This window comes from Mastigoproctus giganteus, chromosome 11 (assembly GCF_048544385.1).
Source record: "Mastigoproctus giganteus isolate SK-2022 chromosome 11, ASM4854438v1, whole genome shotgun sequence".
Classification (NCBI taxonomy): domain Eukaryota; kingdom Metazoa; phylum Arthropoda; class Arachnida; order Uropygi; family Thelyphonidae; genus Mastigoproctus; species Mastigoproctus giganteus.
The window spans coordinates 105,069,538-105,095,387 of NC_143585.1; positions in this window are offsets into that span (position 1 = coordinate 105,069,538).

Genomic DNA, 25,850 nt, shown 5'->3' on the forward strand with positions numbered 1-25,850 from the left:
TTGCATATTAAAGTCATTTTGTGATTCACACAGACGGGTGACTGATGCTGGACAGGTGGACCCACCTTACCCTGTGGTCGATTTGCTGTTTGCTGGACATAAAACCCAGGTTTCCGGGAGAGAAAAAAAAAACCATGCTACTCTCGCCTGAGACCGAATAACTCAGCTACTGTGTGAAAAAGGCCCAGAAAAATTTCTCAAGTCATTGACGGGACTCGAACTCAGGTCTTTTCCACCTGATGTGGGGAGGTTACCAACTGCCAACTGTTCTACCCATGAGTTCACGATCTTTAATGAGTGGGAGAAAGCATTAAGCATAATGTAATATCAAAGTTGCCAGTGTAAAATAAGTTATATTTCTCTACCTTCCTTTAGTTTGCGTGTTCATGTCTCTGGAAATTGTCGTGATGACAGAGAAGAAGACACCCGCACTTGCAGGCTGAGTTTTACCCTAACAAAATGTTCCTTAGTTAACGAAAGGTCTGAATTAAGATCAAAATAAGTTAAGAATCGCCCCTCCCCGGGAGATAAGGGTATCAAATCTAATTGTGAATGGTTATGTAGTTCATGAAGTTATGAACACAACTGTCTATGTGCAATTGTGATGTAACTTTGTCTAGACTAACCTCCGAATTAATACGTTTTGTTTGCTTAAATTCCTGATCTTATCAACTTCATCATCAAACCAGTAATTATACACACCTTTATAAATGATCTAAACATGGGTTACGCAGTTTACATTCCAGTTGTTTCAGGAAAAGGGTTATTGCGAATCAAGAGCTGAAGCGAATTTTACAAAAATTCGAGTAGTTAAACCTGAACACGCTACTTTGTTGCTACAGATCGCTGGGTGCACAGAAAAAACTTCCCTTTGAGCCGAGGGCGGAAAGGCATTGCTTAGGTGACATGACTTCGCTGAGGGTAGGGGAGACGCAAGGAAAAAGAAGATGTAAGAAAGGGCATGAGATCATTAGAGGAAGCTAACTACGATCAACAATATTCCTGAGGACCTCAGCGCCCCTGGTTCCAGCGTAACAGTCAAGACTGTATGCCGTCTCCTTAGTATGGTTGGGTGATTACACTACGGATTGTATACCTTCCAGCAGTGTTTCTCAATCCGTTGCCCAGAAATACTCCCAGAAACTCGGGTGTTTCGTCCAGCAACAGAAAATCGACCACAGAGCACACGAAATTTACAGACAGTATACACGAGCAATAGCCTTAGTCGCTGATGCTCCTAAAACCCTAATACAACAACAACAACAACAGCCCAAGAAATAATACTAACAAATTTTAAACGGACAAGCAATAATAGATTATTGAGTTCTCAACAACGCGGGTCTTCCTACCAAAGCTTACACATTCGTTCTGGAAAAACAAGGAATGAATCTTTACTGCCGCGTTTGAAATATCTTCAACAACTTGCAGCCAGTTCCCTCGCATTGACACAGCGGCTAGATACGACTCCACTTTGGCACCGTGTAGAAAGAGCCTGTCAGCTAACGCCCCAACACCTTAGTTGCCTAGAAGCGCAGTTTTAAACAGCCATTCGTGCATTACACAAGTGACATATTCTTCTCCACCCTCGTCTCTCAACGTTGCTCTAGTACTTTTCGGTGTCTCAGCGTGCTAATGAATTAACCCTATGACGTCATCAAAAATGTAAGGGTATTTTTGACGAAGTATCGCAATCACTACTATTTATATTCTGCGTGCCAATGGGCACCTCTCTTTCGTCAGATTAGTACTTTGGCAAGTTGCCAACGTCATGTCACCGTAATAATAATAATAAAAGAAAAAATCGCGGGTCAGAGAGGTGACGGACTGCCAAATAAAAGCTGAAGGAACAAAAGAACTTGATTCCTTTTTATGCGTTTCTTTTTCTCCCTCCCCATTTTATTCAAGAATTCTTTCCAGCTGTTCACTCCCTTACATTGGGGCCATTTATCCCATCCTTTCCCTTCCCTTCCCTTACGGTGTATTCCCTGACGTAACCCTCACTAGCTTATTGGGCGTACGAAGGCACGATATCTTTGTTCCGTGTGTGTGTGTGTGTGTTCGTGCGTGCGTATCAAGTTTGGCAGAGTGGAAAATAAGAATTTTGTGGAGACCACTCCAACCATTTATATGTTCCCCCTTTCTCTTCTCCCTCCCTCCCTTGTACCCGCGCAAATACTCCGCGAATTGGATGTTTACCAACCCCCTTTTATTGTTCTGTGTTTCGCAGGAATCATTTGCATCATATCAGCTACAGCTGCTTTATTTTTTACCTTACTCGCATTTCACACGGTTCGTTTTGTTTCTAATTTACTTCTGACAGACGATTCTCCCCGACACACACACACACATCCTCTCTCTCTCTCTTTCCTCCCCCTCCCTCTCTTTCTGTAAGCACTGTCTATTTCCCCGCTTCTTTTCCCTTTTATGCAACTGGAAAGAGGATTCCAACCAAAGATGTTAGTCACCGTCAAGTACAATTTTGACTGTTGGCAGAGTGCCAAATGATAAGCTAGTCCATTTGTAAAGTAAGGGGTATACGGGTGCTTTGTGTGCGTTCATATTTTCATGGGTACCGCGTTTTATTTATATTGAGGGGGTATTTCGTTTAGCCCACAATGAAAAAAGGAAAGAAACAAATAAAGAAAGAGGGATAAAGTGAAATGTTCGTAAAATACCATCTATTTTCTTCTAGAGAAGTCTGTTGATAAATATAGGAAGAAAGAAAGAAAGAAAGAATATCCAGTTAGTTCATTCAGGGTAGGGGATCAAAACATCATCTTAATTATATATTAAGAGGAACATTTGCAGCTATTTTTTTGTGGGAGGGGCAGAATTTATTTATTTAATTTCTTTTGTTAACAGCTATGTATAAATTCTCTCCAGCTCCTACTTTAATATAGTGCTCCTGCAGTGGTCGATGTGTGTTATATATAATAAGTACGTGAGTTTACAATGTACCAGTGTTATATGTATATTTACAAAGTCATTTTCTGTGGAAACCAATGTACAGTGCCGGATTAAGGCACGAGCTAACAGGGCCCTTGCTCGGGGCGCCATTCTTTAAGGGGCGCCAAATTTTACAAATCATGAAAAAAAAAAAATATATATATACTCAGTAAAGGGTGCACCGAAAAATCTTTCTGCCTGGGGCGCAAAAAATGCCTTGGTCCTTCACTGCTCATATACATATAAGTGAAGAAGAAAAGAAAAAAACAATAATAGAAAGTTTGCTTAAATATCTGCATAAATTAAACTACACGTACACTTGAAAGTACAAACAGTATCTCAACCAGCCCCTCACATGCGATGGACAATTCAACGTGGGCATATCGCTAGCGATCCCCTTAAAAAAGTTCTGAGCATGCTCAACATCGTTCCTTATCTGTGTGATGGGCCCGCTGCCAGGGCAAAGAGCGGTTTACGTATCATAGCTCGCGATGATAATTTGAGTCATCCCGTTCTGGTGCTTGAATGCGATATACTGTACGTGGTAAGGGATGGTCAGTAAGAAAAATTAAGTCAGAGTATACTCTGATGATAGGCATAATCGAATAATTGTCATAATCGATTATTAAATTATTTAAAACAGTAAATGATTTTCAACCTGTGTTCGTGGGTTACAGGGGGTTAATAAAAGATATTTTATTATAAATTATAAAGTATCATTAATATTCGGAATATTGTTATAACTGTGGAATTTTAAAGATGAACGAAGTAGATTTTTTTATCAAAAACTAGGTTCAGTAAAATGACATTTGAACAAAAATTGCAAGTGAAACGGTTGGGGTCCGCATCGACCTTACGACTTTGTTTTCGAAAACATCGTGGAGAAGCCCCAAGGGCAAGTTGACATTTCATCGTGAATGGTTCCGTCGAAAACCGTGGCTGACTGCTAGCGTGTCCAAGAAAAGTTTGTTCTGTTTACCATGTTTGCTTTTTTGGGGTTTGATGTCGTATGGACAAGAACCGGTTACAAAGACTTGAAGCGTTTTTCTGAAAGATTAACAAATCACGAAAGCTCAGAATGGCATATGCGAAATGCAATATCGTTGCAACTCCTTGGAAAAACTAATATCATTGAAAAGTTAGACGGCACCTACCAGCTTGAAATTCAAAGTCACAACCAGGAAAGTTGATAAAAGCCGATTTGTATTATTGAAGATTATTTCTGTACTAAAACTTTGTGGTTCCTGCCAATTAGGCATCAGTGGATGCGATGCGTCATCTGAATCATTAAAGTCGGGAATGATCCGTTCTGTATTTGAAATGATGTGTGAGGACAATCCAGTTCTAAGAAATGATTACGTAAATTTGCTCGCATTTAAAGGGACATCAGAAACCATACAGGTAATAACCTACTGGACTGCATGTACGCTATTCACAGAGATCGTATTAAGAATGAAATTGAAAGAGCTGACTATGTTTCAGTTCAAGTTGACGAAATGACCGACGTCTTATAAATCGCAAATGGTTATAATATTGCGTTATATGTTAAAAAACGTCATCACTGTTGAACTCTTTGGGCAGTGTTCAGAGGTAAAAGATAAAACAGCGGAAAGTTCAGCAGCACAGATAAAATCTGTTCTTCAAGAATATAACATGCTCAAATGTACGATGGAGCAGCAGGAGGGACGGATTGAATGAAGTGCAAGCTCTTATATAAGAAGAATTTCCATACGCACACTTTGTCCATTGTTACGCCCACCAACTGAACCTTGTTGTACAACGATTATGTTCCACGATCCACAAAAAACTTCAGATGATTTTTGCGCATTTGTCTGGATTCTCGTCTTTCTTTTCTGTTTCGGCAAAGCGGGCAGCTCTTCTAAATGAACTCTTAGAGAGAAGAACACCAATGCCCAGTGCAGCACGGTGGAATTTCAAAGAAAGGACTGCAAATATAGTTCACGAAAATATGGAAGATTTAAAAGACTGGATGGCGAAATTTCAGGAGGAACCCGGTTGGAATTCATCAACAATTAATTAGTCGTACGGACTGTTCAGTCTATTGAACGACAGCCAGTTTTGTTGTCTTCTTTCCTTCTTTGCACATCACGCCAGAAGTGGATACTTTTTACAATAAACTGAAGAAAAGAAATATTGATAGTACGATTAATTTATTAGCATTATTACAGATATTAAATATACACACGCACTTTACCAGTTCTCTATTCACCTGCACTAAAGCTCAGTTTTTTTTCTGGATATGGAAGTCTGTATCAACTTGAAAAAAAAGTTTAAAAAATATATGGTGCACAGGTAACAGCTGTCACTTTGTCTTGTAAAAGTTTAAAAATAACTGGCTGTACTTTTCGGGTATACTTCATGTTTACCGACTGCATTATTAATAACCTTAGATTAATGGTTTTGAATTTGATTTGGTTTTTGATTAATGTCGTAAAATTTGCATTCCATTAAAGTGCAAACATTCTTAACCCGATGGAATGAAGTGAAATATTTAATGGAAAAAAAAAAGTACGAGTTACTGAACACTTTATCTAAACTTACATTCTAACAGTTAGAGTGTTTGCCGTTAGGTATAAACAGTGCCAAAGTGAACTTTCGCCCGTATTTTGACTTAATGTGATGTATGAGCTGGGTCGTGAACGAGAGCCATAAAATATGAAGGTCACGGACGAGAAAAGGTCGAATGGTCAGCGTATTTCTCGTGACCCTCCAACCTTTTTAAATAAACTAAAAGTCGAAACCATTTAGAATATTTATACTGTGTATATTGTACTGCGTATCGTGTAAACGTAGTGTTCAGATCTGTTCAAAGTCCACCTTGAAAAATATGAATGCATTTTCAGTATAATCTGAGTAAGACACGTTTGTTTGAGACGGTCCAACTTCGATATCAAAATTATCAGATCGTATTAATGCTCCCACGTTGCATCGATCAAATAAATCGGATGCGATATGTCTTATTTATGCACGTTTAACCGTTGAATTATTAAAAACCATTTGCAAGCCTGTCCATTATTATCATTCAGTTATAATAATTCATATTTATTTATTTATCGACAGTATCGGAGTAACACGCGCTAATAGAGATGTTTCTGCGAAGATAGATTAACGAAGATGAAGTATAAAATTAGATTCTTGTACACAAAAGCAGAAAATATTGTACAGAGAAAGCAACGGAGCGTGGTAACTGAATTATAATAAGGATATCAGAGAAACAGATTTGTCTCTTTGATATCCTTAAATATGTTCTTTAGAAAAGAACGGGCTTGCTGCAGAGGGAGAGAAAGCATCCAATGATTTTCCTTGTGAAAGCGAGTTTTGCAGGTGGAGAGGTCAAGAGACGAATTATTGATTAATTCGGCGTCGCCATCAAAAATGATGAAGAGAGTAATTGGTTCTTGAATATGATGGAGCGAAAAGGGCAACCTTCCGAAAGAGACGGGAAGGACAATTAGAATTAAGGCATCTGGAGCGCCAGTCCCTCCCATAATAAGGTTATTTAGTACTCATAAATCTAATCTACCATATTTCGTCAACGTCCCAGAAGGATCAACTTCCCTATACTTTACAGCTGGACCAGTTTTAGTCTAAAGTCTAAGCATTTAATTTATTCTTATTTTTAATACGTTTCAAAGTTTGCGTACGAAAGGCAATGTGCAAGTGTCCAAATGATAAAGGCGTAATCACGTATCTGATAACAGATTTGTAAGCCCTACCTTGAAGGGAACGTCATTAAAGTCTTTGAGTTCTTTTTCGAAACCCCATTTTTCTTGCTTCAGACAAATAATATGCGCTGAGTGCATGGACACACCCCACGATTCCCATACGTGGAAACATTGCTCATTTATAAATAATGCATTACTTCATGAATGTTCTCTGTAATTCACTGTGTGGCCGCTTGAAAACAATAGAGTACAGTTAGTCCTCCAATTATGACCCATCGTTCTTACGACATTTACTATTTTAAGAATACTTAAGCCGCCATTTCACACTTAATTTTTCTGTGGGCAAGAAAAATTTTATATATCGGTTCGACCGATATATAAAATAGTTTCTTTCCTTCATTATTAATTATTTAAAACATATTTATAGGCGTGCATGCGCAATTCAGACTTCCGTAGCTGTAGGGTTAAATTCATGGTTAACCTTATGGTGATTAACGCCTATTTTTAGTGGAAGTTCTCGACTTACGGATTGACGCCAATTTCATCGTGGACGACGCCATATTGTTTACTTTATTAAATGTATTTGTCCCTTTTTTTAATGTACTTGCTTTTCAGCCAGGACTTAGATGTTTCTCGTAATCGGTGGTGACAATCACAAAAGACAAGGTAAAAATCAAGAAAATGTTAAGAACTTCGATGAAAGCAACAGTCCAAGCAGGAAACAGGACATTGTTGATGTTGAAAAACTTCTTACCATTTGAGTTCATGATCAGACTGAACATCATGCGTGCCCTTGAGCAATTACTGAAGAAGGGTCCTGAGTCTTTGGACATCGTTAACAATGGCGGTTAGAGTTCTGATGTCGTACTTTCTACCTTTTCAGTTATGCTGTAAATCCTAGGACTGCCTCTATTGGAAATCAAACGTGTTCAGTTTTTGTCATTTGGTCACCAACATTCTACAGAAGCATTGCTCATAAATACACCAACAGATCTGCAGTCCGTGACTAATTTTCTATACACACTCAGGATGGATCCTTTTGAATTACAATGATATGTACTGCTAAACGTTTGTTTTTTTAAATTTATTACTATTTTTTGTTGATTATCAGCACTCACGAGGAGGCTCTTTTTCTATTTAAAATATTTTCCAACTGCTTCGGTAAAAAAGCTTCAGAAAAATTTCATTTCTGCACCGATCTTCCGAGGGATTCAAAAACTATTTCTTTTACCTTTTGTGTGCGATTCTCTTTATGCGACTCTGGAATGAGGTTTGCACCATAAGATTTGAGGGAGAAATATGGTGGAAACGAGAAACGGATTTTTATATTTGAAGAACGCATTACCAAGGAGGGAACGTAGGCTGAACTTTTTTATTGCAACTCTTTCTCACCCCCCTCCCACCGAGTTCTGTGCGGCAAGCCACGAAGTTTACTCTGGCACGCTGTTTTCTGCGCGTTTGTGATGATGTTACGAAGAAGTTTTCTATTTTTAACGGTCTTATCGATCTCTTGGAATAGTTGGCAGTGTTCCAGAAATCAGAAGATGAACGGAAGGAGGGATGCTGTTCAGTAATGTATGCCATTAATTAATCACAACGTTCGCAATACGTACTCCGTTTGGTTTTTTCTGTCTTTTGTGCAGAATCATATGCTATTCGGTTTCAATGTTTGTTTATTTTTCATAATTTCCTTATTAGGCAGTTTTCGACCGTTTTTATTTTAATTATAACCAGAATTTCGTATAATTGATTCAATTTTGACTTAACTTAAACAGCTTAAAACATTTTTGAATTAAATATGATTATTTTGATTCGTCTGTGAATGCAGATTGGGACTCTTGCTATGTGTTTAAATGTTTCATTCTGTGTTTTAAATTAAACCAGTTATTTATGACCTTCTAAATTCATTAAAAAGAAAACGACTCCCTCAACCTCCCCCCAAATATACATTTGTTATTTGAAAAAGTAGTTTTCTTCAATCGAAGAATTTGGTAAAACTTCTTGGAAACATTTTAAGAAGTGTCCTGCATTTTTTCACAAATATCTGTCCGTTCGTTGGCACGTGGGTAACAACTTCACAATAAAAGAATTTCGTTTAAACTTGCAGGGTTTGGGTAGAGAAACTCTGCCGCAATGCGGGACCCGTTTCCGTCATCGTGCACAACTCTGGGGTCACGTAAATATTATAAACAGGTATAGAAGAAATACACCGCGCTTAGATTATAAGACTGTTTGGGGTCGCGTAAAACAGGGCCATAAATATGGGGTCGTGAACGAAACAGGATGTGCGCCACAAATCTGCACTATGACGTCACACTTCAGGAAATATGGCGTCATACTTCACTCAGCTAAGACAGCACACACTCAGCTAAGGAAGCATATATCTTATTTTTCTCTCGAAATATCTTTTTCCGAAGGCAATATAACTTGACCTTACGCGACTAGGTTAGGGATCAATTACAAAGAACGAACGTGAGTTGAAAAGTTTTGAACATCCCCCCTCCATAATCTATATTGATAGCTTTGATCTCCGGTTCCCATCATACTCTAATTCTTTACATATATATAATGTACCAAATTTATTATGAATTTTCCTAAGTGCTTTATTCCCGGGGCGTGCAACCATTTTAGTAAGGTGCCAAAACAGTTAAAATGAGTAAAGTGGAAGAGGATGGATGGTTTTGGGAGACAAACTCCCTGATCTCATTCCAAAATGATGAGACTATATGTAGCTTGGAATAACCCAAGAGGAATATCCCCTCCTTCTTTATACTGGCCAACTACAATCCCCTCCCTCCAGCGAAGTGACCTTTAGGAAAAGGAATCGAATCCAGATTGTTTTTAACCAGGAGCAGCGAAGCCATGAAGAATTACTGTGATGGAAATTGCTATCAATTTGAGTCACGAAACAGTAGTTATACTGATATTAAATAATATATGAAAATGTCCATTAAAATAATGTACACTTAAGTATTAATCAGCTTGGGTAAATTTTACATCATTTGGGAATCTCTGTTTCATAAATTTCTACCACAAAATTAAAGATCATCATTATTACTGATAGTTAGAAAAGATACTCCACGTTTATCCACGAAAAATATTCTCTTCGGAAGACACGTTAAATATCTAAATGATCGATAGGTTTGTTTTTACTAGCGGCAAATAGATATTATCAGCGTGGATAAGAGCTTTAGAGGATTCAGAAATATTAATGAGCCATCTGTGTAATGGAAGATATATAGTATGAATCCCTGTAATTTTCGTTGTTTGGAAACAATATGTAGTGGACAATATGATGCACGCCCATCCAGGAATTCTATTAACATTAATCAACATTTGTCCGTCCCCGATTGTCGTCCTTAATGAAAACTTAAAAACATGTTATTTTCTTTACTTGGAATAAAAACATAAATGGAGAATGTATTTAGGATTAAAATGCCTCATTTAATATTTAGAGAAGATATTCATGTTTTTTAAAAAATGTTGCCATCTAAAAGATGGCATATTTAGAAACGGGCAACAGAGGCCGTTGAAAAATGATAAAAAAGGGATATTATACCTTTGTATTGACTCGTTATTTGTTAAATAGGTGGTACTTTTCCATAACTGGTACTGCATTTCAAAAGGTGGGGTGGCAGTGTAAAGTATTTTTGTTCAACGGCACCAGGGGATTCCCTGGATTCCCCCCATCTCCGCGTTGTACCCTCTGCTTGTGTAACACAGAACTCTGTGAAGGCCAGAGATTTTACCAACAAGTGTAAGGGGTATTGTTATGATGCGTAATGTCGTGGTATGTCGTTTTCTCTGACATTTCAGCCGTGGGCTCCAATTGGGATCCCCCGTTGCCCACACTTTGCCAAGAGGAGGCAGGTCAGGCATCCAGTAGTTTATTTTGTACTCTGGCAGGTCCTGCCACTTAATTTCCGAAAATTTCAGTGGCAAGGGCCATTGTGAAAAAAAAAAAAAAAAAAATAGGGTAAGTACTAGAATTGGAATAAGGCCCGATGGGATTTAAACAATGGTTATGTTGAATTTGGATGTAAGATTTAGGAATTTAGCAGCATTGTGCTTGGGGCGTACATGTTCGGTTTAGTTAGAGTGGCGGGGAGACTGAAGACTGGGGGAGGATAACAGATAGAAGTATGGGGACTATAGAGAGGGCGACCCCAGGAGTATCAGTGAGGGAGCCCCACCGGGAGGAAGATGGGGAGAGACAGCAACTTGTTTCCTCCCCCTGCCGGGGAAGAGGGATTAAAGTGAGTCGGGTTATAGCACCCGGCTTAGGTCACCAAATGGCGAATTGGCAGCCAGGCCGCAGCTTGTCCTTGTTGTTTTTATGATCTTATAAGCTAGAGTCCGGTGGTAGGACTTACATAGGAATTCGGTCCGTTCCCGAAGGGTCCCAAGGCTATTGCAATCCAGGAGGTGTTGCTGTCCACAAGACAGAGTTTCAAGTCCAGCGTTGTCACTTTTGGTAGTCTTTCATCATAGATTATTATGTGTTTCTCAATTTTACTGGATTAGTTCGTCAAAGTAGTTTGTCCATTTCTGTTCTGTTTACGTAGAGATCTTGACATGCGTCAATGGGATCCCTATCCGTGCTGTTATTCTCTGTGAATAGCCATTAGGGTCCTGCCTCGGGAGAAAAGCTCCTGTGCATACCTGGTAAAGCCTTATATTCTTTTTTCGAGTCAAGGAGATGCGATTCGAGGGTTCCTCAGGTGATTGAGGTTATTAGTCGGCAGCAAAGGTCTTGGTAGTAAGTACAGTCGAACATTATGTGGTACCAGGTCTCGACCTCCCCACATGTGCAGCTTGGGTCTTCCGTAGTTCCAAGGTTGTTTAATTTTGCATTAAATGCTCCGTGGCCTGTCAGCAGGTGTGTTACGTACAGTCCAGGATGGAACCAGGTAGGGGTCTCCCGGTGTACTCGGTCAATGCTAGGCAGAAATTTCTTAGTAATCTCATCTTTTGTCGAGGCGGTGAAGCGATACTGCCATGCCTGCTGTAGATGCCTTTGTAGTCTGGATTTCTCGACCTATTGTTTTGCTGTCAGATCTATAGTGAAGTTTGGGAAGGTGCAGGGCAGTCCTTTGGCGATGTAGTATGCCATACCACAGCGTATGGTCTCGAGATCCAGGGGGGAGGGCCCACCCCAATACCTGGAGGGCGTGTGTGCTGGTCAGCAGGCACAGGTGATAGTGAGCAGCGTCGACCGAAAAACTAAATCCAAGATTCTTCTGTTTACTGTGGTTGCAGCCTTGCAGAACCAAACGGGAGAGGCATATGTATCACGGGTAGGAATATTGTCTTGTAATAGATCGACAAGACACGCTTATTAAGCCCCCAGTCGCGTTTAGTGACTCTAGCGACCATGGCAGAGTACCTCTTGATCTTGACTCTTATATATTTCAAGTGGTATTGAATGGAGAGGTTTCAGTCGAGGATGACGCCCAGGTATTTTAGCTGATCCACAAAATAGAGGACGTTTTTGTTGGCGATATTTTTAGGAAGTGGGTCTCGCCCCAACTTTCAGGGTAGTCAATGCCTGGTTTCCGGCTCGGCCCTACTATCCACAGCTATCGTCAAGGCCAAGTCATCGGGTGGTAGTATTTATCTGAAATTTTGAAAAATTATAACGAGCAAAAGATCCAGGTGCTTTTATGGCAATATCATACGCATAAATGCACGCAGGCATACGACTCAATACCCTATTATAACCATTCTGAATCTGTCACTTTGCGATTTTTATGTTTTCAGAAACCAGGAAAATGAAATTTATTTATTTATTTTTATCTGCAGAATATCCATTCCACGCAGAAAATGGAGTGAAAGAAGCTGCCAAAAAGTGGTGTCAATAGCAACCAGAAGACTTTTCCCTAGCAGGATATAAAAAAAGTGGTGCACGGATAGGATAAGTGTCTAAACTCTGCTGGAAATTATTCTACTTTGGAACGACAGTCTAAACATTTCACGGAATAATGAACATTGAAAATTATTGGGCACGCAAGAATATTCCCCAAACAGTTGATGAATATTTTGAGTATATCCCCACAACAAGATTTAATAATTATAATAATAATAATTATCATTTCCACGTATGCTTCATCAGGTCCGCATAGAATACAGATACTCTGCAAAGCGGAAAAGAGGCATACACGTGCTTTCCTCATTTCCCCTCACGAATCTTCTTCTTGCCGGTCGATACGTATTACGTCACGCAGTCAAGGATAAGAAAGAGCAAGGGAGAGAGAGAGAGAGATGTTTTCAAAACGCGCGTGACTTGTGGTTTCCAGAAGAATTATCGACTACAGTATGGTTATGAAATGTTTGCATTTCGCATTGCGCTGGTGTGGGATTCAGTGAAGGCTTTAAACTCCTTAAAGTCGTTTACATATTCTTTACGAAATTGTTGCTTCTCCTGAGACTTGGTCATTGCAGAAAGGCAAGGACGGCATCTAAAATTCTATTTACTTTCTTTACCAATAATTCCCATAATGCCACATACGTGTGCAGTGTGGTAATGGGACCAAGAACAAATAACCGAGGCAGTTTCCTAGTCACGTTCCTCCTTTCTCTCTCTCTAGGTATAAAAATATCTCCAGCTTCCTTTTCTCCATTTCCATCAGGCGTGTACGTGTGTATTTAAATTTAGCAAGCGTAATGTTGTTTCTTAAACATTCGCCGGCCCTCATATATTGTATATTATTATATTCATTAAATTTATCTTCGGATGGTCCATAAATTTCAGTATGGCTGGATTACTCTGCTTAATGGCTTTTTTTTGGTTTTTAACCAATAACATTTTCGTATATGACGTGACTATTAAATTACACTGACGAATCGCTGCATCCAGGAGGTAAAAAATCTAAAGCAAACCCAAAATGCTTTCTTTAAATGACCAACTCAATAATTCACTGTTTTATTCCTAGGCAGTTAGCTCTGCTAATGTTAGACGCATTAGAATATCTCCTGAAAAGAAAATCTCATGGGATTGTTGCTGTACAGATACACCACATTTCATTTTCTAATGTTAATTGCAATTTATTTTCAGGTTTTCAGGTTACCAGAATAATTTGTTTATATTTTGAAGTAGAAGTACCACGTTTATTATTAGTATAATTATATTGGTGAATAGTTATTGCTGTTAACCACTCTACCAATCTTCTCTTGGTTTGCAAACTTATATTTAAAGTTTTTTTAATTCATCGACGCTAATGAATATTAGATGCGATTAGACCAAGTACCGAATTTTGTTGGACCCTACTTGTGACTCTTGTCCTTTGAAAGCAATGGCCATTTTAAAAACTGTTCTATTCTATATTCCTTTGTTAATCAACCTTTAACCTTCCTTCAATGCTTGCTTTCCAATTTATAGGCTTTCACGTGGAACTGTCAGAACGGCTTATTATAGTCTAAATGAATTATGTTAAAATTATCTTTGCATCTGGTTGTTTTGATGACAATCTCAAAAAAACAAAAAAAAAAACAAAGCTAATATTTTATCAGAATGCTTAGGCATATCTATCCTCCGCTCCTCACAAAGGTATGATATCATTTGCTTATTATTCATTCCATTTCAAATGAACTTGTAGTACGGTCCAACCTATGGACTACATAATTTTCTCTGGCACAGAAGTCTGATATGGAGGTTTTCAATTATCTTTTCATCCTTAGGACTGCCTTTGTTAATCAGAGAAGCGTCTCCGAAGTTGTAGGAGACTTCGCCCAAGGTTTGATGATCTCCTTTTCTGTTTCCGATAGATCCTGTATGATTCCACAACACAGTCCCTTTTCCATCATCGCAAAATTGCTAAATTCTCAACCAGTGATAATTGGGCTGCGCATATTGACGCATATTGGGCCGCGCATATAATATTGACTGCATTTATGTAACAGCAGCAGCAGCAGTATATAATATGGTGAAAGCTGAGAAGAGCGTCCCCAAGCCTCTTTTTCAATGCTCGGAGTATTGAATGCCTCTCAATCAGGGACGTGCAAATGGGGGTGCATTGGATGCGCCGCACCAGGGCCCCCGATCTAGGCGGCCTCTTTTGCATCCGGACCCCCAAGTACCTTTTGCATGGCGTTATCCCCCATTATTTGTAGAACAGCGAGCCGTCTCCCACGTCCCAGTTGGACAAGGATGGATGAATGAAAACTTACAAGAAAGATTTTGGTTATTATCAAGGCGAAATTCAAGCAGTATCAGTGATCGTGTTTGACAATACAAATGTAAAAGCGATTTTCAAAGTTTTCTGCACTACCTGCTATCTCGCCAAACATGTTTAGGATAAAAGAAACCAGTCCTGGATCCATCTTTGGAATAATCTCATTTGTTTTGTTTTTTATAATGCCAATTTCAAACTACTGATTAAAAGATTATCTGTTCTCTTGTGTCTAGGGATTTTTCCAACAACGTTGAATTTCATTCATTTATTAGTATATTTATGATTTGGAGTCCTTTTAGCTGCTGTAGCAGCAGCAACAGCATCTGCAATTTGTCCTCAGGTGCCAGTTGTGAATCAAATGCTAAAACACGAAATCTTTAAGACTTAAGGATTCTTCTGAACAAAGGTGACTTCTGAACTGTATAACGCATTAACATCTGAAATAATATACCTATGTGAGCCTCCCCTGGCACCAAGGACCGGTTGTATCAGATCACCAAGTCAGATCACACATTGCCTCAGCCGCTCATTATTTAAAAAGAAAAATCTGTATAAGATTAAATAGTTCACAACATCATTTTTTGGATAGATATGTAAATAAAATTTTACTTTATTGTTAGAAAACATTATAACCTGCGACACATCCACGCTTTTCATAATTCACAGCGTGGTAACACATTGCTCACACATATTTTAACTATTGTGACAGCTAACGTAGATGAGGAATTTAAAGTGTTATAATGGACTCTATCTCCCTTGCCTTGTTTCCAGCATTCGTAGCTCTTAAAACATAACGCAGCTGCAACTCGGTGACAAGAAGACAAATCTAGTGGTACATATGTATTCAGCTTCTATCATCTTACTTTTCGTGTGATTTATATCCACATTGGTGCCAGTGTTTCTCTGAGCATTATTCGTTGAATGAACAGTGGTAGTCCTAGATAGGCATTACAGGGGGGCTGTAGCTCCCTTATGATCAAAATAATGTGGATTTTTTATTGCTACATGTTAGTCTGTATTAGTATTAGTATTGGCAATGGCCAGATGGTGCAAGGAAGCCTATGGCTTATTCTGCACCATAATTATGATACCCCAGCTGAAGTTGCAGATGAACTCGACAGTTACTGTGCATCGATATTTACAGAAAGAAAAACCCTTTATGTCAAAGAGAAATCATGGGAGTGAAGTCGAAAAATATCTAATTAATGATACTGAAATTTCACATGATTATTTAATGGAAAATCTTTCGAGCCTATAGGCCAGTAAGGCCCCTGGAGTTGATAGCATATACCATATAATCTTAAGGAAGGCTGCAAGTGAGTGGATTGAACCATTGAGGTTAATGATGAGAGCATCACTAAACTCAGGAGATATTTCATTGGATTGGAAAAGTGCCAGTGTATCCAATACATAAGGGCGGTTCTAAGAGTGTAGTGGCAAATTATCGACCGGTCAGTCTAACGTCAGTAGTAATGAAAATCATGGAGGCAATGATCAAGGGTGGAATTCAGGATCATTTGAATAGAAGTGGAATTTTGAAGGATACTCAGCGTGACTTTGTAAAGGAAAAATCATGTTTAACTAATCTGGTTATATATTTTGACAGGGTCACTCGTGAGCTGGATTTAGGGAATAATTTCGATATTGTTTATTTCGACAAAGCATATGATTCAGTCCCACATGAGCGGTTAATTTATAAGCTGGAACAGGTTGGAATCACTGGGAAAATCCTTAGATGGATAGCTGAATGGCTTCAGGACAGGAGGCAAAGGGTTGTGATAAATGGTTATTCCTCAGATTGGGTTGATGTAAGAAGTGGGGTTCCCCAAGGATCGGTATTAGAACCATTGTTGTTTTTGATTTTCATAAACGACATTGATGAAGGGGTAGAGGGTGTGATGTTTAAATTTACGGTTGGTGTTGATTAAAGGGGGGGGGGGAAACAGTATCAATAATTTAAATATACTTTAAAGAATTAAATGATGCGTCGTTTGAAATAAGTTTTGAAAAAAAGTCGACTACTGATTTCAATTAATTAAACTTAGTATGTAACTTTGCATTGATGAAGGAGTAGAGGGTGTGATGTTTAAATTTACGGTTGGTGTTGATTAAAGCTTAATGATTCTCCCAACACTGCTTTAGTCCCCCTTTTAGAAAATTGGAAAGTCATATGATCTTTCTTTTTTAGAATATATTCTGTTTGATTCTTTACTATTATCTTCTTACTGTTTTGATGTCTTCCTGTCATTCTATTCAACAGCTGTGTCCTCCCTCTTAAGGTGCGTATTTGTCATGCAAATAACTTAAATAAGAATACGTATTTTTTTAAAAACTTATCGATTCCAAAATAACTAATCGCTTTTTATCAGTAAAAATTATTGTTCACAATATAAGAGCATGTTTTTGTGCGTATAGTAATGCGTGGTGGATTTCCATACGCATAGGACCTACCAGAGGAAATCAGGGTACACGCAGCAGTGCATCACCTCGTGCATTCAACCACTTCTCTCTCCCCTCCTCCCGTGGCCAAGGTTCCAGCAGGAGTTGAAAGCCATTGCTATCACTACACTTGTCATTGGCAGGGTGCCAAGTAAGGTGAATAGATGGAAATAATTGTGGGTTGTGTGCACGGTAGGAAACGACACATGTGACCTACTTCGGTGGCCTGTTTTTGTTTTTTGTATTTTTTCCATCGAGAAAATAGCAAAATGTCATACCGGTAAACATTAATCCGATATCCGTTAATGGAATGGATGGAAAAGAAATAAATGCGTCGCTCGCAGATAAATATAATGTTATTATTAATATTTCTTTTGTAAAACCTTTAGCTTTCAATAAATACTAAAGAATGACAAATCTATTTATGTCTACTCGTAGCGTTCATCTATTTTGTTATTTCTGCTTGTTTGTCACTCGCTTTTTTTCCTCGCTTTCCCTCTCTTATTAGTATGCCATGGGCCAAGTCTGCCTCATTTGGAGTCAGGGGCAGAAATTCGGCACACATTATTTTAAAACGAAAAGAAAAAAGCCTCAGCAAATTAAAAAAAACAAAGCAAAAGAAAAGAAAATTGAATATTGAGCTGCGCAACATCATTTTTTTGGTGTCTTACTACGATTCTATTCAACAACTGCATTAAGCTCCAAGGAAGCTTAGGGCAAGAGGCGTCTTTAAATTTTCTGTATTCTGTGATTTCTTTGTTCAATCGAGGATGGAAAAAAAAGAAAGATTTCGGGATTAAAAATATGCTCTTTCGTCCGAGATCAGTAATCTGATTACGTTGTTTATATACTGCTCGACAAAATTAACAGAACACCTAGAAATGTAGTTTAACTCGTGCAGCTTGCGATGCAGAAGGACAAAATTTGGTATCGATGAAATGAGGAGACAAGAGAAACTTCGGACAGTTATAAGGGACAATTATAGGGGTTGTATAAGAATTACCAAAAATATCACATTACAGAAGTCGATCTAAGATGCTCGAAAATATGGTTACGTGACATCAGTACGGCGTTGGTCCCCGCCAACGGCTAAACGTGCCTGACAGCAATGAATGATGCTCGATATAAGGGTGTCTATAAGGTTCTGTGGTAACAAATCCCATTCTTCCACCAGCGCAGCCCTTAGCTCACCAAATGATTGAGAATTGGTTGTCGTCGTGCAATGCGACGCCCAAAGGTATCCCACACATGTTCGATCAAAGTTAAGTCTGCTGATCGTGCTGGCCACGACAGTCGATGGACAGCTTCAGTTTCAAGATATTCCTACACCACTTGAGCCCCTAAAAAGTCGCACGTAGAGTTCGAGGGTCTGTTCTCTGCGTTACGGTACCCTTATCAAAAATATGAAGAGGGGTGCGGCCGTTCATCATTATTCCCGCACACACAATAACATCGCCTCCACCGTAAGTGTCCCTTTACCCTCTCCAACCTCTAATATTTGTCATAAATGGAAAGGTTTCTAAAATGCTTCCATGGAATGATAAGTTAATTTTTCAAGTTTAGACTTTAATTCTTCAGTTTTATAAATTTGTTTCTTCAACGATGGCAGTTATTTCAGAACTGACTGCTTAAAATGGCCGACCAGACCTTGGATAATCCTCATCACTCACTCCCGTTCTCTTTTGAACTGCCGACCATCTTGCAAGAGCAGCATAACTGGGTGACACTTCCCCAAACTCATTCTTTAATGGATTTCTTTAGAATTTCGCGGCCTCTTTAGTCAAAAATTTGATTAGTGAATGATGCTTGATTTTCTGGATGTTAATTCTTCTTCTTCTTCCGCCCACCAACATAAAAAAATAATTAAATTTTAGAAACCTTGCATAAGATACTGATATGCAACTTTTTCATGTTATTTTGTAAGCCACTAAACTATCAAAATAATCCATTGTGTGATTATTAATACATTTTATATACTCTGTTCTCAGAGCTTTTTGATCGCCCTTAACTCTTTTCCACTATTGCACTTTGCTCCAATGGATGAATTGTGCTAGAATTCAAAGCTACACGCAACACGATGTCAATCCGACTTTATTAAAAAAACATCCCCCGATCAATGGGCTATATTATCTTTTCTGATGGTATGAGACTTAATTTCAGAGGCCACCGGTAGGAATAGGCTTTCAATTCATTTCGACAAAGTTTCCTTCCATCTGTACTTCAGGAAAGTCATCTGTAACCTTCTTACTTCCTTGGCCGTAAATATCTTTTTAATCTAAAGCGTTCATTCCTCGATAGAAGGAAAGCTGACTCCCGTCATCGCGTCTCCAGGGAGGTCACAGAGTGATAGATATCGTATAGCGCAACGTCTTTTCCACCAGGACGGTGGGTCGATTCAAAATAATTCATTATTACTTATGTATTCCGTGCATGTTCTTGAAATAAACAATTTACTGCACTAGAAACCTCTCTCTCTCTTTCTGTTTCTCATCATTGCAAGTCAAATTATGTAAATATCATGGGAGGCCGTGTTTACTCTTTTCCTTCGGAGTTTTGTGCGCAACAAAATAAAAGAAAAGAAAAGCAGTCTTGGAGATATCCGCTATCATTGAACCAGATCACAAGTTTACAACAGTGGAATAAATTTTAGCTGAACATGCACTTAACGTCTACTCTGTCGTTAACTTCATATTTACTTTACTCTCTTTCTTCTATTTTTTTTTATCTTTCTCTTTGGAAAATGGGCGGAGTAACAGTGTCTAGCTATTTCTTCAGCTCTTTGGTTTCTTCGTTGTATTAACGCAAGGTCCTCATCAATAACAAAATCTTGTTTCTGTAAATTTTGAACAAAAATTTCCTGTTGGAATAACTTCAGTTGTCATATTCGACCTTTTAATTTGCAGTATGAATTCCGGCGGATGATAATCAACACGAGATTGACTATTAATTAGAGTCGCGAGGAAACATGGTGTTGCAGTCAGTAGAGAAAGAGACAGGTGGTAAGAAATGGTACGCATTGCTTATTTCTCGTGTTGTAGCGCCATAAAATTATGATATATATACGCGTACCTTAGCTGGCCACTGACAGATGGTATCTGACGCTACTTGTAGCAGGTGTTGACAGCGATGTTGGTATGCGTTGCCCTGATAAGTGAGGATTAGTCATGTAGCCATTCATCACTGTGTTAATGCCAAACTACATTTCTGTTTATAAATCGAAACAGGTAATGTCAGCGATGTTTGATACAGTTCTAATTAAGTGCGTGACCATTTTACAACTGTCATGTGATCGAAATCCCATGATTTATCGAGAACAAAGTGCGCCGCAACTGTTTTCAGAGACTACATTCCAAACGAGCTAGAAAATTTTATCGCATCTCTCCTGCAATCACCATTCTTCAATTTAAATTTATGTCCATGTAACGTCTTAAACATTTCAATCAAGCCTCCACGCAAGTATCTAGAGTCCAAGCGCTGCAATTTGTAAAACGGAAGTCTTTCATGGTAAGACTCTTTTGTGCTCGTGACTAATCTTATTGCTCTTCTCTGCACCCGTTCCAACAAATACACATCCTTCCTAAAATGAGGCTTCAAGACCTATATGCAGTACTCAAGGTGTGTCGAACCGTTGCCTTGTACAGTGGGACAATCACGTCTTTGTTCCTGTATATTAGTTCAATCTGTCTGCACTGCTCAGAGAACTTCATGTCGGAATGTACAATTATCCCTAGGTCTGTTTCGTTCTCCACCCCTTGAGCAATTATATGTTATTCTGGGATTACTACCACCCAAATTGCAGTACTTTGCATTTATTAATGTTAAACTTCAATTGCCACTCCTCAGTCCATCTTGTTAATTTCTGTAGGTCTTGTTGCAGCAGCAGCAGCAACAAGAGAGGGAAAAAACCCATAAAAGCTGCTGAAATGCTAAATAAATAGACCAAGATACTGGAAATTTAGGTTTTGATGTCCTCAAAGTACTGACCAGAAGGAGGAGGATAGCTGGTTACTGACACACACACCACCCTTCAAATGACAGATTGCATTTTATAGCCTGAATAGAGGGTTTGATCTAGTAGTCTTAAACACGCCCATAAAATTGAAAGAACAGGGTTGTCTGTTTGTTTCACAATATAAGGCTTTATTCGTGATGTAATACGGGATTAAATCAGCGAAATGTAAGATTTCGTGGCTGTATGATACCAAAGTGTACCGAGGCCTCAATTACTGCTGGTACACACGACCCCACTTCAAGGATAATACATCTCGCTTACCTGTTGAGGGTGTAGGGGCAGTGGCACGATAAGAACTAAAAAAAGTTACAAATTATTATTTACTGCTCGAGTACTTGAATGAACTCCTACAAGATTATTAATAAACTGGGTTAAGATGCAAGAGAAGTAGTGGTCTGTGGAGAATTTTTTAAAAAAAAGTTTTTCACTTTTATTTAGGTAGAAACTTTAGTTTTATGCAAACCGGATTAGCTTGTTGATCTCACAACAAATTGGAGAAAAAGGAACTCAATTTGGTGACCAGTTTTTTGTTCGTTGTTTGTTCTTGGTCGGTTTGCTGTTTTTCCTCGATCAGAGAGGAAGGGAAGCCAGGAAGTATGAAGTGTGTCAGGTCATGTTATTAGTCGACAGAACCAGAAGTATTATCTAAAACCATAAGGAACCCCAACTTGTGGCTTTTTCTAAGATAGCCGAAAGGTATTTTTCCACTACAGCCAAGAATATGATATTTCCTCTCAAGGATATTATATTCTCCCTATTTTTTTTAAAACCGGTATTTTTTGGTTTAAAAAGAAATAGTGGGATTTCCTAAGGGAAACTTAAAAATTTCTTCCCTTCTCTGCCTCTTGAGCAACCTGAGTGATCAGCACACGTAGCGAGTTATGAGACTTCTCTTTTGTGTGAAAAGTTTTTATTCTGTTTTTAATTGAAGAACGTTAACTTAAATTACAGTATAACCTCATAAATCCGGAATTCGTCGTGGACTTAGCAAATTCGGTTTCAGGCGAGGATAGAAAGGTTAATTCCTCTGGAAATTCGTGTTTTTTGTCCAGCAAAGCAGGCAAAATAACGAGAGAAATTTGCAATTTACAGATATAATACATAAGGTAATTTTTTGGCGACTCTAATATGACAGATATTGTACCATTAAGTACTATAATGCACATGAGCAGATGAATTAGGTTTCGGGTGGCCCTGATATGACACTTTGTACCATTAAGTAATAAACTGTAAACTTGTATTCATTGTCTCCTAAATTAATGATTTCAGATGTTTAAAATACAAAGTAAAAATGTCATACAGTCTAAAATATGTAAAACAGAAAGAAATTGTTGTTTGGAAATTATTACTGGAACATAATATATATATTTGGCTCCTACGTTGCTTTTTTAAGTCAGGCCGGCATATGTACTCTATGTCCTTCTTCGGTGGAGTACCCTCCGAGAAATATTCAAAAAGTTCCTGATATTGAACATTCTAAAGTTTTGATAATTCAATAGTTTTGAATTCCAGATTTTTGAGGATTTATTGCCCTTCGAGAAAACTGTAATTTGGCAAAAATATATTCGTAAAAAAATAGATATTTTTCCAAGAATGATGATCTTTCCTTATCTTTGTAAAAAAAAAAAAAAAGAAAAAAAAAGAGTGCTTGGAAGGTAACGTGGTAATCACTGCACAGAAAAGTTTAGGAAACTGATTTAAGGCATAATCTGATCTGATCTGAGGAAAAAATTACAAATATTTTCTACATAACTGGCTGTAAATATTGATTTTTTTCAAGAATAAAGGTTCGAATCTGTTTTGGAATATTCTACAGTTTTTATACACTCTTCGTATACCACCATCATCACACCAAAACATTTTTGAACTCTTTCTTTCGCACGATATATATTTTATTCATAATGGAGGATACACTATGAATCCTCCATTATGATTAGTTAATCATAATGGAGGACTCAAAAAACAGCATTATGATTAGTTAATCATAATGGAGGATCTTATGGAATTAATCCTCCATAAGATTCCGATAAGATCATAGTATATTCGTATAAAAATGTTAACTTTTATATACACTCTGTGAGATGGAAATTGTAGCACTTAGGTCCTCGTGGGTAGCATAGTTGGCATAATCGCCCCCACAACACATAGAAAAGACATGAGTTCGAATCCCATCAATGACAGGAAAACAATTTTATGAACCAATTTTTCACAAAATGGCAGGGTTAGTCAGTCTCAGAAGAGTTTAATATGATTTTTTCTTTCCGAAAAGGTGGGTTTTTTTCGTCCCGCAAACAGCAGCTCTACCACAGAACACACGCAATTTGCAGACATTTATATATTGCCCCCATTCTGACCAAATTTGTCGATGAGCCTAAATCCCTGCAACAGCACTCAGAAGGACTGATAGGAAGTGCATGCAAACCAGCAGGCTGATGAGTTGCGCCGAGATATGCAAACGATTAAAATTAACATCTATAATTTTATTTGTAATTATTCAATTTTGAATCAACCTCATGAACACCCTTATAAGAATCCAGAAAGCCCCAACGACAAGACACGACTGGATGTCATTTTATTTTATATAAAAGTAGTCTATGACATAACAGCTCAAATCTCCATTTTCCAGAACTACCGATAATACTGTCAGTATAATTAAATCAATAGGAGCCTGGAAATCTCATCATCTCACATCATAGCTACCTTAGAACATCTATTTCCTTGTGGAATATCCTACTAATAGGGTATTCCACAAGGGGAGTCCTATTTATGACCTTTGAATGTGAGCGACAGTGTCGTGCTTTATTTTTCTTTTTTGACTCATCAGACTGAATATTTGGATTCTCTTCGATTCTTACCCCATTGGTATCATTTCACTCATAATTCTGGCAACAGTGACACTCGAATCGGTAATTATAGCAGTCGCAAATTGTTTACTGAACATCATCATAATCTAAATCCTGAAAGCAATTTTTTTAAATTTTCAAATGAAAAAGGGAAAATCAGACGAAGCAGGATATTCTACACCGTGTCATCAATTCATTCTCTACTCACTTTGGCAGCTAGTGTATTTGGTCTGCGGCTGCATCTGGTGGTAATGATTTGTTGATATTCTGCAGCTGTCACATCATTTATTCATAATTTGGCATGATTTAAACTCAACAATATGGCGATGAAAATCTGCCATCGAAACATGTTTTGCGTACAAAATCGAATAACTACACAAGTTCCTTGCCATAACAAGTTTCCAGTGTGGTCGTAATTTTAAATTGTCACCGTGAATAATACATGTCCGCTATCAGTAATGAACTTCGAGAAGCTAGTCAGAGTAACAAGAACATAAATATACTCTAGAGGTGGTGGACTGTATGAGCAAGTAGAAGTTATTACCTTTTCAGCATTATTTATTGCAGTTGCAGAAATCCTTATACAATGAGTTATTTCAGTAAACCTTAATATGCAAATATATATTTAAAATTTTAAGGGAACAAAGCTTTATTGGAGTCACGTTATACTAGGGATATCTAACTGTATTTCTATTATTTTAATTACCAGCAAAGTTAAAAGTATTTTCGGTTCAACAAACCTAGAAATAAAAGATGATATCTGAAAATAAATACATTGTAATATATCATCATGTTGTACTTCAGCTAAACGTTTAGGAGCTTTAATATCTCATTGCAATTTCGTATGTTATAATGGCTATAGAATAACAAATTTTTATACAGTGTTGCAGGTATTCTAATCTGTAATATTTAATCCCCAGTTTCCAACAGACAGATTTGACAAAACCTCCTCTGAATATTTTATCTGTCACATATTTACAACAGCAATACTTGGCCTTATGTGTACACTAAACTGCAGATCTGCACAAAAACAATATCTTTCGTTATCGTAAATTTTTAAATTATCTGCATATGTCATAAATTGCATATGTAGATCACAAACTACCTTATATATATATATATATAGAGGCGAGAAAAATGCAGTGTGGTAGTGGTGATGGTGTACCATAGAATAATGAAGAAATTACGAGACGCGAGAAACTTCAGACAGCTACACGCGAAATTTATAGAGGTTGTATAAGAATTATGAAAAAGTTTATTTGTTTGTTATTTGGTTTTTAGGAGCATTAGCAACTAAGGCCATATTGCCCCGAGGATATGATATGCGGTAGTCATTCCCTGACCTTTCGGCATCCTCCGTATTTGGTCATGGCACGGGCACGGGCTCGAACCCCGGTCTAATCAAGAAGCGTGTGCTACGCACTGCTGCTCCTGCCCACCTGGCTTATGAAAAAGGTCACATTACAGAAGTCGACATAAGATGCTCGGAAATATGATCACATGACATCAGTACGGCGTATGATCCCTCCAACGGCTAAACAGGCCTGACAGCTGCGAACAGTGCTCGATATAAGGGTGTCTTTAAGATTCTGTGATAACAAATCCCATTCTTCCACCAGCGCACACCTCAGCTCACTAAGCCGCGAGTTGACAATACGATGTCCAAGGGTATTCCATACATGTTCGATCAAATTTAAGTCTACTGATTGTGCTGGACACGACAGTTATTGGAAAACTTCAGTTTCAAGATTTT